At 43.8% G+C, this 18,381-nt stretch overlaps 1 protein-coding gene across 1 annotated transcript in view; it reads right to left on the bottom strand.

Annotated features, from left to right (window-relative positions):
* Positions 1 to 18,381, bottom strand: part of SGK1 (serum/glucocorticoid regulated kinase 1) — a 106,293-nt gene that overhangs the window by 16,923 nt on the left and 70,989 nt on the right. The window lies entirely within an intron of this gene.

An 18,381-nucleotide genomic window follows, 5' to 3' on the forward strand; every position in this document is an offset into this window, starting at 1 on the left:
CTTTTCCTTGTTGCTGGGCAGGTGGATCGCCTGCCCAGACAATTGCCAGCTTCTGTCAGCAGCAGGGAGGTTAGGGGGCCAGGAGGCCCCTGGAACTCCCATTATGGGGAGTTTTTTTGATGCCGGCCAGGAGGCTGCTGGTGTGCAGGGACTGTGTGGAGATGCGTGGCACTGACACACGATCAGTTAGCCTGGGGTAACAGCCAGAGCTACCTTGCAGATTTGCTGCCGTGCCACCTCTAGGAGCCTCACAGTTCCCGGCAGTTCTCCTGTGCAGGCAAAACAGGGCTGGGCTTTCTTGGCCTGGTTTTGCCTGTGCTTGAAAACAGCCTCCTAATTTGTTGTTGTTGTTTGTTTTTAATGTAAACCACGTTGAGACCTTTTGTTGGAAAATTGTATATAAATTTTTGTAGTGGTAGTCGTCGTCGTCATCGTCATCATCATCATCATCATCTAAGATCTCAGACAAGGGACTTTCTCAACTGGCTATCTGAGCTGGCCATGTCAGGAGCTGACCCAGGTGGGGCCTTCTGCATGCAAAGCATGGGTATAGCCTGCATCTCTCTAACTTGCTGAAGTCTGTGCTGATCACTGCTAAACCCAATGACAGCCTTGCAATGTAGTCCACTATCAGTATCAAAAGGTGGTGGTGGTGTGTGTGTGTGTGCATGTGTGTGAGAGAACTGAGGTTGAAAGAGAGTGGTTTATATACATAGTACAGTTATTGTTTCAACATTGCAGGGAGTTGGGAGGCTCTGAGGCAGAATGACTGATGACATCCTTGCCCCAACCTTTTAGAGTAGCATCACAGACATGTATTTGGAGACATGTTGTGCTCATGCCACTCTAATAGAGTTCTATGGAGATCCCAATTAATACTTGTAACCAGGAAGCTGTGTGATGCTATTTTTTTTCAGACTCTAGGGTACCTTTTACCCTAGGTAGGTACCTTTTCTGCAAAGCCATTCCCACTGTCCCCATTTGTCTTTACAAGAAAGTTGCTGGAGAAACAGCTGTCTGGAACTTCCAGTAGTTATTTATGCCCTGAAGCTGATATTTGCCGCATCAGAAAATAATTGGTTAGTTTGAGGTGTGCTTATTGAGGCCTTTATCACAAAATACAACACTATGTTGGTTCTGCAAGGACATTACACCAGCATTGTGAGCAGATCTGCCAGTGCAAATGGTTAGGATTATTTTATTTGTTTGTTTGTTTGTTTAACAGATTTCTGTACCGCCTAAATCTCACATCTCTGGGTGGTTTACAATTTAAAAAAAAAAAGAACCATTAAACCAAAATTGAAACATTAGAACAATTTAAAATCTAAAACCTGTTAAAAGTGTTTACTATTAAAACTATAAATCTAATTAAAAGCCTGGGTGAACAGATGTGTCTTGACTGACCTTTTAAAAGTTGTCAAAAATTAGATACATTTATGCTCCATCTTACTTCTTAGACTCAGAATTTGTTTTTACATAGAAAATAATTTCAAAGGATAAACAAATATAATGCTAAAATAATCCCACATATTTCTCTACATAAGATGCATTGAAATGCAGACTTAAAGGGAGGGGGGGGGGAACTCTAGTAATCTAGTAAATGGTAGCCAGAATAATTAAACAACCCAACTCTATATCATCACGCTGAGAGACACAGGAGAGCCTTTAAAATGATCTGGCCATTTTACCAAAGGAGTGCCTTTTCAAACAAGGAGGTTCTCTTTTGGAAATGTTAACAGCTTTAAGAAAAGGGGATAAAGATAAGGATGAACACACGAATTGGTTTATTGGCTGACAGAATGATTATATTTGATTCATTAGACGTTTAACCTGCCCATCACACAGTATTGCACTTGGCTGGTATTTTAAGATGCTACTGCATGCATATATATATATATATAGTTCTAGTGGCTTCCATTTTCTGATTCAACCTCTAAAAGCTGTGCAGCATGCTCCTAAGCATGAAGTCCCACTGAACTCTCTAATAACTTAGTGTGTTGAGGATTGTGGCCTTAGCTCACAGGTGCAAGTGGTTCTTTGTCCAGAATAATGTCACAATAGGTGTCATTCCCCCAGGAACTGACCGGGATCCCATTTGGTGACTGTTCAGCAGCAGTTGACAATGACCTGTTTATGTGTTGTGCAGTGAGGCCTTTTGATCCTAAAAATTCAGAGACGCTCAGTTAATTAATTCCTTGCTTGCCTCAGTTAAATGTAAGTCACTCTGAAAGGTTTTGGCAAGCAAGTACATTTCAGCAAGCAAGCACACAGCACATAGTTAATCTATGGAATTCTTTGCCATGGGATATAGTGATGGCCACCAGCTTGGATGGTTTTAAAAGGGGCTTAGACAAATTCATAGAGGACAGGTCTATCAATGGCCACTAGTCTGGTGGCTGTGGGCCACCTCCAGCCACAGGGGCACGATGCCTCTCAATACCAGTTGCAGGGGAGTAGCAGCAGGAGAGAGGGCATGCACATACCTCTTGCCTGTGGGCTCCCCAGGAACATCTGGTGGAGAAACAAAATGGATCCCCAGAATGGTGTGATGTTGAACCTGTTCGGTTCGATGGTCTGGTGTTGATCTGAACGCCCCCCCTCCCGGTTCAGTATGGAACTGGACTGAGCCCCCACCGCCATTCGGGGGGGGGAAAGTGATCTTATTATTATTATTATTATTATTATTATTATTATTATTATTATTATTAGTAGTAGTAGTAGTACTTACCCCTTCCAGGGGACTACTCCAAGGCCACAGGAGGGGGAGTCTGTGGAGTTTACCGTTCCCCCTACTGGCCTCTATTATGTGTGAAATTGCCCCATTTGTGCAGACTTCAGCCCATTCCTGTCCTCACCCCCATCACAGTGGTAATTTTGGAGGCCACTGCACATGCCCAATGGGCCTGGCCACTCAGAGGCCTATTGGGCATGTGTCATGGCCTCCAAAATGGCCACTATGATGGGGGTGAGGCCCAGAACGGGCCAAAGACCTGAACAGGGCAATTTCACACATAATTGAGGTTGGCGGATGGAGGGGGGACCTCCAGAGACCCCCGCAGCCTCGGAGGAGCCCCCCAGAGGGGGTAAGTTCAATAAATACATAAAATTAGTTTTTAAAAAATTGTTCGCAACCCCCCCCCAACCAAACTGAACTGGTGGGGGGGGGCGGGTTGAGGGGGACCTGAACTGAACTGGGCCAGCCAATTTTGTGAACACCCTTAGTGGGGCCCTCTGGGGCATATTTTCAGGAGACATAGGTGGCTGTAAAGGGAAGCAGGGATTGATGAAAATTGCCTTCTCCTGTTGGGGAACGAAATGTTCTTCCATGCACATGACGTTAGACTGGATATTGGCCAGTGTGATTGACTTCTATATAATGACCATAATCCTACAAGGGTTAAATCCCAGTGCTTAAATCCATTGAACTCATTTGGCAATATCTATACTAAGTTAGTCATGATTCCTCCCTGTTGAATGGATGTTGCTCATGATGTTTAAGCATACCTAGATATGTACAAAAGTGTGGTCATTCCTGTGTTGAGTTTGTGGTTGCAAGCCCCACTGAGGTGACTGGGACTGTTGGATTATTTTCATTTGCTCTTCTTTAATTGGGCTGTGGATCAAGGTATGTATGTGAAAGCTGTGGACAATCAATGGGAGCAGTTAATAGATGCAATAATAACAAATGCAATAATCCCAATTGCAGCCTGGCTACTGTTTTATAACCAAGAGATTTAAGGAGACTGTCAAAAGACTGCTGGACATCTCTTGGACATGCTGATCTGATCTGAGTGCCACATTCTGCCAAACATAAATTCCACACCCCTTTTTTCCCACTGTTCTGCTAGCCCTATAGGAGGTTTATGACACTGTCAATAAGAAGCTTTAATGATAGGAGATTAGAAGGGGAAGATCATAAAGTGATGGGCTGTTGTACTAGGAGAAAGCAATTCCCCAGCATGGAAAATTACAGCATTTCTTAGCTGCTTTGACCTGTAGTTAAAATATATCTGACAAACAATGTTTCTTATTAAGATACTTCCAGCTTCACTCCATGATTCTGTTCTTGTTGATCATTAAATCAATGGCAGCTTGTGAGAGATTTCCCCTCCCCCACCCCCCAAGGGACCTCTCTGTATGAATGAGCCAGCTTCTTGGATTTTAAAATTCCGAGTTCAATTGGGTTGTTTAAACTATTGATTTGTCTTTTGATGTGTAGTCTAGTGTATTGCAAAAGCTTAGAAAAGGGAGCATTTAAAACACAAATACGCAAAATACAGTCACCCTGCTAACTTGTCCAAGAGGCTCCTTTTAACGTGGTGATTCTCTTTATTCAGCAGGGTTTAGTGTTCATAGCAACCAAAAAGTTGGTGCAGCATCTTAGGTGGTAGAGACTGTAATTGGTCAGTTGTGGCATGATGATTAATAGGCAGCAACCTTCTATGAGAGATGCATGAGGCACACCTCATGGGTAAGTGGTAGCTACATTTGCACATAGCTGATTGTTATCATGAGTATTGATGACATTTTTTGGTGGGGGGGAATAATAAATCAGTTAAAATTTTGTGATCCTTTAATACCAATGTCATCACAAAGCAGATATCTGAGAAATATATACAGTATGTGGGGAGTTCCTGAAACAATGGTGTGGGAAAGTTATCGAAGTTTATGATTATAATGAGAAACATTCTTCTTGAGTCCTTGAGCTGAGTGCTTCATACACATTTGCTCCAATCAAGCAGCAGAGATACTTGCATGGAAACAGGCAGATGATTCTTCTAGTCCAACACCAGATGTTATAGCAGCCAATTAAAGTCTAGAGATGTGCATGAACCAAATTTTGCTGTTTGAATTCAGAAGGTGCCAAAATGGCTGTCAAATTGATGCAAATCAATTTTAATTTGAATTGGTCAATTTGATTCAAACTTGATTCAAATTTGATTACCCGTTTTAGGGATGATTTGATTCAGATTTAAATAGCTTAAAGAGCCTAGATTCGAGTTGAATCTATTCAAATTTGAATCAATTAGCACATCCCTATTAAAGACAGGGTATAAATACTGTAATAAATACATTTCACACAGTACTATCCTGAAGAAATGTCTTTTTCCATTTGATGCCCAACTGAAAACAAATGACATCTATCACATAGTCATCTATTTGCAAATAGTTTTTCACATCACATCCACCACTATGTTTCTTTAGCACTTTTATGTGGGATCAAAACAATGCCTGGTGCTGAGCTGATCTGCTAATGAGATGTGGTGAAGTGGCCGCCACAGGTGGCAGACTGGCAGAGGCAGGAGTTACCTGTGCCCATCAGCCACCTCACTGCACCTCTCCATCTGGGCGCTCCTCCTCACCTGGCAGTGACAACAATGCCACAGCCTCCTCCTCTTCCCTAGTGGGGAGGGTGAGGAATGGGGATTGGAAGAAGTTGTGCAGGAGCAGTGTGCTTGGCTAGTCCCCCTCTTTTGTCCTGCTCCTCATTCTCTGCCCTCTGCCTTTTCAAACATCAGTGAAAATGAAGAGGAAAAGGCAGGTAAGAGAACAGGAAGGGAAGGTGGGAGATAAAGAAGAGAGCCTCCCCTTTGTCAGTGGGTGCAAGGGAGAGCTCCCACTCTGATGCTGGGGAGAGAAAAATAATCTCCCTTTGCTGCCAAGAGAAAGAAGGCACTCCCTCTCTGCTGCTAGAGTGGTGTGCATAGTGGGGATAATGCCGCAGCACTCAACTTCAGCCCTGAGCTATGGTGGGGGGCTGGGCTGGGCCTGACCTGGTATTACATTTAACAACAACAGCAACAACAAAAACCCCTTAAGGTAAGCTGGAACAAGCTTCAGAGTAAACACTAGCAAGTGCATTGGAGGGGAAAGGTTCTGCCCCCCTAGAAACAACACTATATTGATCCCTTTCACTTATCAATCACTAGGAAAGGGTCGAGGGTAAACAGGTTAAAGACACCCCCCCACACACTGTGGTACTGATCCAGACGCAGCCTCTCCCCATGTTTCCTATTTGGAAAAATACAAACACATCAGTCCTAACAATGGGCTTAACATAATACATAGGTTGGTGTTCATCTGATCATGAAACAGAATGAAGTTCACTTTTTTTTTTTAACTTGCTGATTGTGGAACACCTTTACATTTGCCAAGTTTCCTCAAATGTGTCATTGTTTAGAAAAAATAGTATGGCAAATGAATTGTACCACTATTTTGGAGACATGTCCTGCTTTAAAAACACTTCTTAGCCTGGAAGGAGCTAATTTGTTTATGTAGCCAGACTTGACTACATACTTCAACTGTTTGAAGGTGGGTTATAAAGAAAGGGTGAATAATTGTCCCTAGCCTTATCTGAAAGCAAATCACTGAAATCCCTTTCCAAATTACACAAATCCTGTCTCTAAGTGCCTCAGTAAGCATTCACGTGAGCCTTCATAATTGCAGAAGTGATTCCCGCTTTTTTTAGCAGAGATTTATTATATGTTTTGTATGTCAAACCATGTTCTTCTTTGAAAAGTATACGTAGGCCTTCTGGAACTTCAACCCATCTGAGGTCACACTGACGAAAGGTCTGCAGTCATACAATACTAAGCACACCGACCAAGTTATGTGAGGAATGTTTGCTGTTGTGTGTTGCAATAAGTGGTCATGGTTTTTTAGGCTCACCACCTTGTCTGTGCTTGCTTGGAGCAATTCTTCTTTTTCTTTTAAAAATGTTTCTACTGGTATCATAATGTTTATTAAAATGGTTGGTCACATGTGCAGCTAGTCACATGTGCATAATAACTTTAACACAGGGGCGGAGCCACTATTGGGCGAACGGGTTCAAGGCACCTGGGCTGCCGCCCCTCAGGGGCCACGCCTCGCGACCCCGACACCCCCCCCCCCCCGCGTCTTATGACAGACGCAGGGGGTGCAGGTTTAGCTCCCGAGCGAGGCCACATGACCCAGTTCAGGAGTTAAATGGCCGGCACTGCATTCACAGAGCAGTCGGGAGCGGCTCTTCCCTGCTTTAAATGATCAGTAACATTTTTTAAAGCTTTAAGGCAGGGAAGAGCCATGCTGCGAATGCAGTGCCAGCCCCAATCTAGCTCCGGAATGGGGCTGCGCGGCCCCGTTCGGGAGTTGGATGGTCAACACTGCTTTCGCAGCACAGCCAGAAGCAGCTCTCCCCGGCCCGCACTGTGAACGCAGCGCCGGCCTGGCTCTAACTCCCAAATGGAGCCCCGCGGCCCCATTCGGAAGCCAGACCACGCTCCCCGTGTCTGACGTCTGATAGGGGGCATGGCTAGCCCCCCCATCTGATGTCAGACACGGGGGGGCGGGGTGAGTGGGGCTGCCATGGCGGCTGGGCACGGGCTGCTTGAGGTCCGGCTCTACAACTGCTTTAGCAGCATATCTGCAACAGACAAGCTCATTGGAAAATGTGACTACTCCATGAGTACCAGAACAGTATAAGTATTGAAAGGGCCAATATGCTGCTTCGGACAATACTTCATTCACCAGCTGACCATGTGTGATAAGGACATGTGGACACAGTGAGCGTGCATATCTTCCCCCTGCTGCCTCCCGCTTCTGGTGCCCCAGGCGGTCTTTCCCTAATTGCGTGTGGGGAAAGTTTATTCACACTGTTCCTATCCGTGGCCAAGTATAATCCAAACCAGCGCCCCATTGTGTCTGTCTTTGTAAGAATTATAGCCTGGGTATTCTGTCTGGTGCTAGAGACCATCACACCCTGTGTTGAAACTAAAGACATCAACATTGTCCAAGATAGTAAGAACAATCTCAAAGTTCTGTCAATGACTGATAGTTTCTTAGGCATTGTGAGATGATGAAAATTACAAATCTTGTTAGGACTGAGGAGTGTAGAGGCTTTTATTATTGATTATTTAGAGACTTTTTCTTTTTATTAAACGCACTGGGGCAAATCCCCCCCCAAAGCAGTAATGACGCAATGATCTCAGGCGGAAGGTGGACCACAGGGCACTGACCACAAGGCACTGCCCTGCTTCCCCTGCTGTGGGTGTCACCCCACCACTGGCCTGCTGCTGCCCCTCTTCTGGTTTTCCTGCGTTGCTGGCCCTGCCTCATCTTTGCCCCTCCCCCTCTCTTCCCCTGCTGCTGGCCTTGCATAGCCCCACTTCTAGGGGTCCCTCACAGATGACTGTCCAAGCTGCTTAACTTTCTGGGCAGTTGGACATTTAAGCAGGTAATCTCTCCCCCCCCCCTCACATCTCCTCTGCTAGCTAGATGGGTGTTTGGACAGTGCAGATGGGTGTTTGGAAGGCACCGGAGCGCAAGTGCCCAGGCCCACACTCTCCATCCCTCCTAGGACCGGGGAGACCCGAGTTCAAATCCCCATTGAGCCATAAAACTAGCTGGGTGACTCTGGGCCAGTCACTTCTCTCTCAGCCTAACCTACTTCACAGGGTTGTTGTGAAAGAGAAACTCAAGTATAAATGTAACAACAACAACAATAATAAAAATACATCTCTCTTGGGCTGGCTGCTTCACCTTCTGGCCATCTGGGATTTCAGTTGGAGATCACTGAGGAGCCATTTTCCAGTTTAACAGCCCTGCTAGCCAGAAGGTTAAGCAGCTGACCAGAAGAGATGTACATGATGGAAGGAAGGGTGGAGAAGAGCCGGGGAGTGGCAGCAGGAGACAGATGAGGCTGGGTGGGATGCCTGGGCTTGCCACCCCGGGGTGGAAGTACTGTACTGCCTGAGGCTGTTGCTTTACCTCACCTCAGTCATCAGCCGCCCCTGATCCCCTTTTTTCCCCCAAACCCAAGGTAGTGACTATTTTAAATTTCCCATTGAGAAACAAAGAATAATCTATGCAGAATTGCATGCTATTGTGGAAATAAATTAGTAGCTAGGAAATAAATTTGCATATTGCATTTCAGACAGTTAATGTAATTTGCATGTTTTCATATGATAGCTGTCAAATAGTATCTGAGGGCATATTGTCAAATATGCGACACACTTTTGGAGAGTATTTCAGTTGTGGTATGTTTTACTGTGCGTTTAGGAGTGAAGAGTAAAACATTTTCCTTAAGGTGCTATCCAATGATGGATAGCTCCCCCCGCCCCATTAAACTGTACATTGTCTCTCATCACTTCAATATCTCAACAAAGCACATGTTGAGATTTGGTAATTTGCAAGTTTATTTATATGCATTTGATGAAGTGGTTAAAAAGCAGATGATTAATCAGCTAAAATTATTCAACCTGCAGACAGCCATGCTCATTTTAAAACTGCAAATCACAAAACTTGTATTTCAGGACATAGAGAGGTAATGCAAAAATCTCCTATTTCCCATCCATCATTATTTCTAGCCATGCTTTCTCTATGACATTGTTTGCTTAATAGATTATTACTTTCTGCATCATCCATGCTGCTATTTAATTTTCAGCAAATGATGAAATGCTACTAGGTTCTGTGCACAAGGACTCTGCTTCCTGAAGTAATTATCTCCCACCAATCATATTTTGCAGGATGAGATAGTCTAAAGGAAAATATGAAAAATGTCCTGGATAAATTGATTTCCACTGTTTAAAGATCTCATTATTACTACACAATTTGATTTTCATTTGCCTAAGCACCAGATTTATAGTTCTGTATCCCCACCTGCAAATAGAAACATTGATTGATAAAAGATACATATGTAGAATTAGAAAACTGCAAGGGCCCTGTGGGCCCTGGAGCATTTAAGTAAGCAACAACACCCCTGTTTTTACACACTGAACATGGAAGCAGAAAAGGGGTCAGAGACAATAGAGGACACTGTCACATTATACATTGCTCAAGCTTGAGGTCAAAATGAGAAGAGAGAGGGGGGTTATTTAGGCCTAAGACTGGTTCTTCAACTTTGTTGTGCCTAGGACTGTTGTGCTGAGTATTTGCTGTTGATTGTCAGTGCATTTGCTTCCCTCTTGTCCACCTTAACAGAGGTCATTGGAAAGGATCCTGAAATATAATTCAGCTGCCATGCTGTTGTCATAATTCAAATAAAGCCATATGCATGCATTGGGGAAATTGAGCCGACAGGTATGGGGGAGTTGAGGAAGAGGTACGTGCACTGCTGAAGAGGGTTTGAATATTACCTTTTAGAAGTCCAACAGTCTGACAGCTACACCACACAGGCTCAGATATTTGGATAAATGGAAGTGCAGACTTACAGGCAACTACAGCGGGTTATACAAACAGTGAAGAAGGGCAAGGGGTGTAGCAAAGTTGTAGTGGGCCCAGAGCCAAGATTTTAAAATGGGCCCCCCTCACTAAAGTTCAGCTCACGAAGTAAATAAATCTTAAATGAGGCTGAATAGTGGTAACAAAAAGCATAGTGAAATTTATATCCATATCCATATCCATATCCATATCCATATCCATATCCATATCCATATCCTTATCCATATCCATATCCATATCCATATCCAATGTGCCACAATAGAACATCATCCTAAATTATTTTTAAAAGGTTTTGTAAATCGTGGATAATGCAAGTCATTTAATGGTACTAGAGAAAGCCATGCTGTTCTGGTAGCTCTGGGTCTTAACACTCACATCAATTTTGGAGGATGGATACAACTGAAGGAAGCCCAGGTGGGTGTGCAGCTGGGGGAGTCAGTCATGTGACTTGCCTCTGGGCCCCCCCCCAGGGCAGTGGGCCCCCAGACAACTGTCTCTCCTTGCCCTATTATAGTTACGCCCCTGGGAAGGTGGGGGGGCATACATCAGATAGGAGAAAAGGAAACTTGGGAGGGAAGGCAGTGGGCCCCCAAACAACTGTCTCCCCTTGCCCTATTATAGTTACGCCCCTGTGTGGCATGGTTGCATAGCAGGTAGCAAATTCCCAGGCTATGTTTGCCACTGACAAAAAAGCCAGTGGTGAGGTGTGGTGAGGGTGGTAACATTTGCAGGGGAGAAGCAGCAGAAGGTCAGGATGAGGGTGCTTAACATCCCCACTGCCCACTGCCCCTCCTCTGCAACTGCTCCTCCCAGCTACCTTTCCCTGGTAAACTGGCAAATACATTTCAGAACTGAAGCTTGGGTCTGAGGGAACGGCAAAGGAAAAGTCATGGGTAAAGGAAAGGTTAAGTACTCCCTCCTGCCCACTGCCTTTTCTCCTTTTGCATGTTGGCAGCAAACACTGGGTTAGAAATCATGTTTGCTGGCAAACATGTCACTCCAGCCTTAGATAACTTGCTGAGGATAGCTAACAGTTATCTGTTAGCAAAGTTATCAGTTAGCTAACAATTAGCTAGCAGAATTATCCTATCACAACATTTGTCTATGTTAAAGGTTCTTCTAAACTCTTGTGTTATAACTAGGGATGTGCAAATGGTTCGAAGTCGAACCATTTTGGTTCGACAGCTCGATGTTGAGCTGAACCCACCCCCCACCCCCCGGTTTGGCTCAACATCGGACTGACTCCCCCCCCCCAACCTGGGCATTGGGGGTGTGTTCATGAATATTTTTTAAAAATATTTTATTTGTTTTACTTACCCCCTCCAGGGGGCTTCTCCAAGGCCTCAGGGGGTAGTGGTCCATGGGTGATCCCCCTCCCCCCACTGTCTTTCCTTATGTATAAAAGCACCAAGTTTGGGTGATTGCCTTGCCCCTGTCACGGTAGCCATTTTGGAGGCCGCCACACATTTGCAATGGGCCCCTGTATGGCCTGGGTCGTGACCTGAAAGAATTGTGAGGCCCCCCCCCGAGCCAAACTGGATGGGGGGGATCAAGGGGGGCAAAACCAAACCGGGTCAGCCAGTTTTGTGCACACTCCTAGTTATACCAAGTACCTACCAGTTTATCTCCTAGCAGGCACTAGTTCAACAAGTGAATAGCCTGTCAACCAGAATACATGGTGTAAACTTCAGAATGAGCTGGCCTTAGTTGGTACTTTTTAGTTTTTCTTAGAATAAAAAAGGCTAGCTAGAAGTACATATTTCCTTCCATCATGAAAGGAGAAAAAAAAAGATAAAGTCATCCTGTCCAAAAGGATATAATAGGTGAGGTGGGGGAAATGCTGTAGAAACATACGCAAACTACCTTGTTCTATTCTGCCCTACCCAGGTTTCTTGCACTGTTAATTTAATTAGATGGAGGTAAAAAACCCATTTAACCTTTCCCCTGGGGGGAAAAAACCCAAGCATAAGTCAATCATTGCATACAGTCAGAACCCATCAAGGGTCAATATGTAAACTCCATTATACTTAACCACACTTGTAACATATTGTCCTCTGCACAAGTTTGTAAGTCACCAAAAGCTGGCTAGAAGTGTCAAATTTCCCCAAAATCACTTGGTTAAAATTTAGAGAAAAGAGAGACCACAATGACAAGAAGATTGCTATGTTGAGGCGAAAATCCTGAACAATGCCAAGAATTAAGGTAAATATGTTTAAGGTAAAATCCACATGTTTGTTGAGTAAACATGTTCAAGACAATAGCAACTATATCTACTACATTTTTAAAATTCAACTCTTCCTCCAAGGAGCTCCACTCTGGGATCTTTGGAGGAAGAGTGGGATGTAAATGTAAATGTAAAAAATGTAAATGTAAAGCATGAAAATGTAAGTGTAAAAGTAAATGAAAATGAATGAATGAATGAATGAATGAATGAAGTGGTGTTCCCCTCTCACTTTATCTTCACAACACACTGTGAAGTAAATTAGGCTGAGTAAATAGACCCATCCCTATGACCAAAAGTGGGTAGGAGGAACATCCAGCCAGGCTCCAAGCCCTGTGCACACTCAGGCCATGTGTGTGTGTGAAATCGGGGTAGTAGGATAGGAAAGCGTTTGTGTGCTAGCTGTGATCTGGGTAGGCTGGTAGAAGCCAACCAACATCATTTACCCAGCATTATATCAAGCATGGAAGAAAAGTACGTCATGCACCATCCTATGCGTGGCTGTTTCTTGGGAGAGTGCACAGGGTTTGGAGCCTTGCTGGATGACCCTCCTACTCAGGTTTTGGTCATGAGAACTAGGGGTGTGCAAACTAGTTTGAATCTAAACCGGTTTGATATCAAACTGGTTTGGTTTGAAGGTTCGGGTTGAGCTGAATCACTACCGGTTTGGCTCAACCCCAGACCGAACATTCCCCGCCCCCCGCCCCCAGTTCAGGGGTTTGCCGAGCCATTTTTTAAAAATGGAGGTTCATAACCCTGGCCATGGCGAGCAATTTTTACAAAAAGGAAAGCAAGCGGGAGGAGGGGGAACCTCTGTGGACAAACCCCCCCCCCATCTCAGAGAAGCCTCCCAGAGGGGGTAAATTTTTAAAAAAGAACATTTTTTTAAAAAGTTTGACAAACCACCCCCCAACCCGAACCAAACTGGGAGGGGTTTGATGGGAGGCAAAACCAAACTGGCCCAGTCCAGTTTGCGTCTGGTTTGAACTCAAACAGAACTGGGCCAGGTGGTTTTGTGCACACCCCTAATGAGAACCGGCCTAGTGAATGGTCTAAGGTCACCCAGCAAGCTTCATATCTGACCAGAGATTTGGTCTACTCCCTGATCCTAGTTCGATTCTCTAACCACTACAAGACTGGACCTCTGTAGTGGTGAAAGTACTGACTGGGTCTCTGGTAAGCAACATGTGCTCCATCAAGTCTAGCTCAGCCCAGCAATCATTTGTGATTACTGCAACGGAACAGCCAAAACAAGGATGTTGTAGTAGGCCATAGTATATGGTTGGTGGGCTGCTTTCAGATTGTTTGGTAACAAGTTATACAGTTCTAAGGCAAAGCTTGGGAAATGATTAGAAAACATAAATTATTTGCTGGGGACCAGGATTGGGGAGAGAAGAGATATCTTTGTTAAATATAAGAATACTTTATGTAGGGCACTAGGAAGTCTTACCATTATATGTCCAGGAAACTGTCTGACACTATTCAGACACACACACACACACACACACACACACACCCCGCCCTGCCCCTGCAGGGGCTTTGGACAAGATGACATCTGGAAGTCCAAGTTTCTTTCTTTCATTCTTTTTTCTTTCTTTCTTTCTTTCTTACATTTATATTCTGCTCTTCCTCCAAGGAGCCCAGAGGAAGTTTCATAGTAAACTGTCTCCTCACAACAACCCTGTGAAATAGGTTAGGCTGAGAGAGAAGTGACTGGCCCAGAGTCACCCAGCTAGTATCATGGCTGAGTAGGGATTTGAACTCAAGTCTCACAGGTCCTGGTCCAGCACTCTAACTACTACACCACGCTGGCCCTAAGCCTTATGATTTCATTATTCTAGGCATTTAAAATTATTTCTGTTGTAAAAATATCACAGTTCCAAATGAAATCAAGAGTGGTATTTACTGATCCTGTCTACGAACCAGCTATCCAATCAATATGCCAACTAAAGTGTGGATTCCTGCAGAGGTGACAGACAAGCCTCTAGTGAAAATAACCCTGGAGGGGAGACATTGTCAAGGGGCTGGGATTGAAGGCTGCCAATGCCAAAGTAAGTATTAAGATTTTGGTGGGATCTAGCCATGCTGAAATTTGGATGTGGCTCGGCAAAAAGTTTGGGACTTTGGGCTCAGAGCCATTTCTAATAACTCTAAAAATACATTTTTCTTTATTAGCTCTTCATCTGCTCGAACAGCTTTGGATATGATAGAGAAGCAGAAGGAGTAGGAACTGCAAGAGTCACATGCTTCCTGACTCGACTTCTCTACCACATCTTGAAAAGCAATGTCACTTCTCCCCCATAGGGAGATACACAAACTAACTCCACATTGGGAGCTGGTGCATTTCCTCCATCCCAGGGAAGATGGGAGCATTCTGTTTTGGATAATATGGAAGTACAGGAACAGGAAACACAAGGCAACTGCTCTTCCTGCTCCCTTCCTATCTTGTTTCATGGGCAAAGATGCTTTACTAGCCTCTATGATGCAAGGATTCAAAAGAATATTTGCTCATCTTTGCTCTGCTTTCTCTTCCCCTTTATTAGAAACTGACGTCTGTTTCCAATGTAAACTTTCCCCTACTCAAAAATGTGGAGGGAGGCAGCAAAGATAAAATGACTACAAGGGAAACATCTTGATAACTGTCAGACATTAGCCTGACACATGGAACTTGCAGATCAGCTTTAGGAATTTGACAGTACATGCGACTAATGCATGTAAAATACAAAATACGTCTGTGGAAAACTACAAGTCCCAGAAAGCAGCAAACCCCTCTCACACCATTCTTCAGCTTCTATGTAACATTCTCCAGTGATTTGCTGTACTCCACAGAAATCAAAACTTTCCCTACACAAAGGGCACATTCCAGAGACTCCAATGGAAAAGATGCATTTAGGAGTGAAACTGTCTATCAACAGCTCAGTCACAAGGGTGTTGTCTGGCTAATTCAGTGGATAGTTAACTTCAAAGCTGCATTGGAAGCATCAAAATGCTAACATGATTAAGCAGTCTAAGAAGCAAACATTCACCTGGAGCCACAGGACTGCAAGGAAAAACAAAAGCTGAAACTGATAATCCGCTGCTATCTTGCAATTTACGTAATCATGAGGCCAAGTAGTAATCATGATACCCTGCAATATGACCTTACTCACTCAAATGGTATAAAGGACATTTAAAAGTATCCAGATACTCAGTTCAAAGATTTTATATAAGATCTGAATCCCAGGCTTCTCAAATCTTGGTGTTTGGTTTGGGTAAAACAGCTGCATTCTTGGAATAAAGCAATGAAACGATGTGCAGCCACATATTTTATTGTTTTGTCCCTGAGATTGTTTCATGAAGCTGCATCTTGCATTAAACACCTTGCCATAGCTGATACAATATTTCCCATTATGATAATGCAGTGATTAGGCATGTTTAATTTCTCTCTGTCACGCAACTCTTCGCATAGCAACTCTTGGCATAGCTGTCCTGCCTCCAAAAAATGGTGATCCCAGTGGGTGAACTTGGGTAAGTCACTGGCTGACATACTGCACAACATTCAGTCTGCCTTGTAATGGAACATGCACAAAATTGTGCTAAAGTATTGTTGCACAAAGCACAAGAATTGCACAAATAAGAGGCATATCTAGGGAAAATAGCGCCTAGGGCAAGCACTGAAATTGCGCCCTCTGTCCAGACATCTGACACCCATCTTTCAGATAACTTTACCATAATATCAGCTCAAAAATACAAGTCAAGCTCGTTAATCTTTTAATATTCCAAAAACTATTTAGCAGTGGATGTAGCCAGACCAAAAAATGCTGGAAAACTACACATTTCAGTATGCTGGGGCTCATGAAATACCCAAATACTATGTGGAGGTGTACTTGGAAAACTCAACAGAAGTGCCTGTCTAATTCTCTACTATGCATTGTAGCATCACTATTACATAAGTTTTAAAAATAAATGGAGAATTTGACTTTTCCCAGATACTCTGAAAATAATTAAAGGATATGCAAAGTAAACTGTGTCACTGCTTGGAATATATTCTAGTATTTCAGAAAGACAGTTAAAATGAGAAATAGAGCACGAAACTCCCAGCGGGCCTTAATACTAAGGATTTCATATTGATTCAAAGACAAACTCACCATTAATAGCCATATTATTAATACATCACATTTAACTCACTTATCACAAGAAGCAAAGTAAGAGCAGATGAATACAATCCTAGCTCATATGCTTCAGCTCAGTATTCACAAGCCCTGATTCTCTGTACATAGTGCCAAACTAAATATGTGTACAGTGACTTATATTATATTAATTTTTAAATTTTTTTAACCTGTAGCCCCTTTGGAGGGCTTCCTAAAGGCCCTGTGTGTGGGGTCTGCAAAGGTTCCCCCTCCCCACTCTGGCCTCTAGGGCCTCGCAGGGATCATTTGAGCATGTGTGGTGGCCATTTTTTAAAATAATTTTATTTTAAAAAATGGCCTCTGAAAACAAAATGGCAACCGTGCATGCTCAAATGGCCTCTGCGAGGCCTGGCATGGCTTAGGGCCTCACAGAGGCCATTTGAGCATGCGTGGTGGCCATTTTATTTTCAGCGGCCATTTAAAAGAATTCTTTAATTTAAAAAATGGCGCCCCCCTTGAAGTGGCGCCCAGGGCACATGCGCTGCCTGCTCTACCATAGACACGCCCCTGGTGCAAATGCAGTTGTACAATCGATAGCCACTGGAAATAATGGTAGATTGAATGTTGCACAGTATGTCAACCACCATCTCTCAGCCTAAGGTTGTAGTTTGTCTACATGAGATAACTTCTAGAAACAACAGACAGAGCTACTTTGGCACAGGATCTAGGACCTTGACCTTGGATGTGGACAACCCAAGAATAAATCCCCACTTGCTCCTAAAGTTTATCTGGTGAACAAATCACAATTTACCTCACTAACAGGGCTGCTGTGGAGCTGCAATGCTACCCAGAGTTTCCTGGAGTAAGGGTGACATATGACTTTGATGTTACAGATAACTGCCGCATTCATATTGTGAATGAAAGCAAGCTAGGCTGGGGAATTCACACTAATATAAGACCTGCTGAGGTAATTTGTTAACCAGACCATGCCATGCTAGTAAAAGATATATTCACGTCCATCTTGGGAAGAGCCATACTGCTTTCATACAGCTGAAGGCCAGAACAGGAATATAGAGTCTTGTCCTTTCATACGAATTCTGCTCTGCTCTGATCCAGTTAAAAGACCTCGCCTTAAGGAATCACGCCCCCCCCCCACCTACTACCTAGGGACAGGCTGAAAAGAAGAAAGCAAAATCCTATGTTTTACCTGTGGCCCTAAAGACTGTTGTGAACAAAGCCTTATGGATTTAAGGAGAACTTAACAATTTCAGTTTGATACAGATAATTAAAACCCACCCATTCCAGCTCCTGTCAGCTGAACAGGAACAACTGTGGAACCCAGAAGACAAACGTTTCTGTAAAAATGCCAGAGAAGGATTAGGCCATGATAAACTAAATGGGCAATTAATCAGTTACTCCTTTCAGGTTGCTTACATTGCTATTAGCTGTATTGTGCCTTATCAGTCTATTCTCCAAGAAATTTGGTCAGTCACTTTGCTATGCAGATTTCAACTTCAGATGTTCTGAAATGTCTGAAGTCTATTTGGAGGCCAGCCTGTTCAACTCTCCAGTCTGGGACCATACTCTTGGACCCAGAAAATTAGGAATGAGCAGATGAAGTTTTTCTTCCTCTGCTCACCCAACCACTCACAGTGCCACAGCTATGCAAAATCGGGTCCGCTGTATTGTGACAAATGTGCTTGAGAGTAAATAGATGAAGGCTAAAATCCAATAATCACTGAATCAGGGAACAAGCCCCATAAGTAGAGCGGGGACTTGCACCATTCAGAGGATTGGGCTTGTCAGCATTGACTTAATAGGGTTGGTGACTTTTGAACCTGTTCCTGTAGCTGT

The sequence above is a fragment of the Hemicordylus capensis genome, chromosome 1, assembly GCF_027244095.1.
Source record: "Hemicordylus capensis ecotype Gifberg chromosome 1, rHemCap1.1.pri, whole genome shotgun sequence".
NCBI lineage: Eukaryota > Metazoa > Chordata > Lepidosauria > Squamata > Cordylidae > Hemicordylus > Hemicordylus capensis.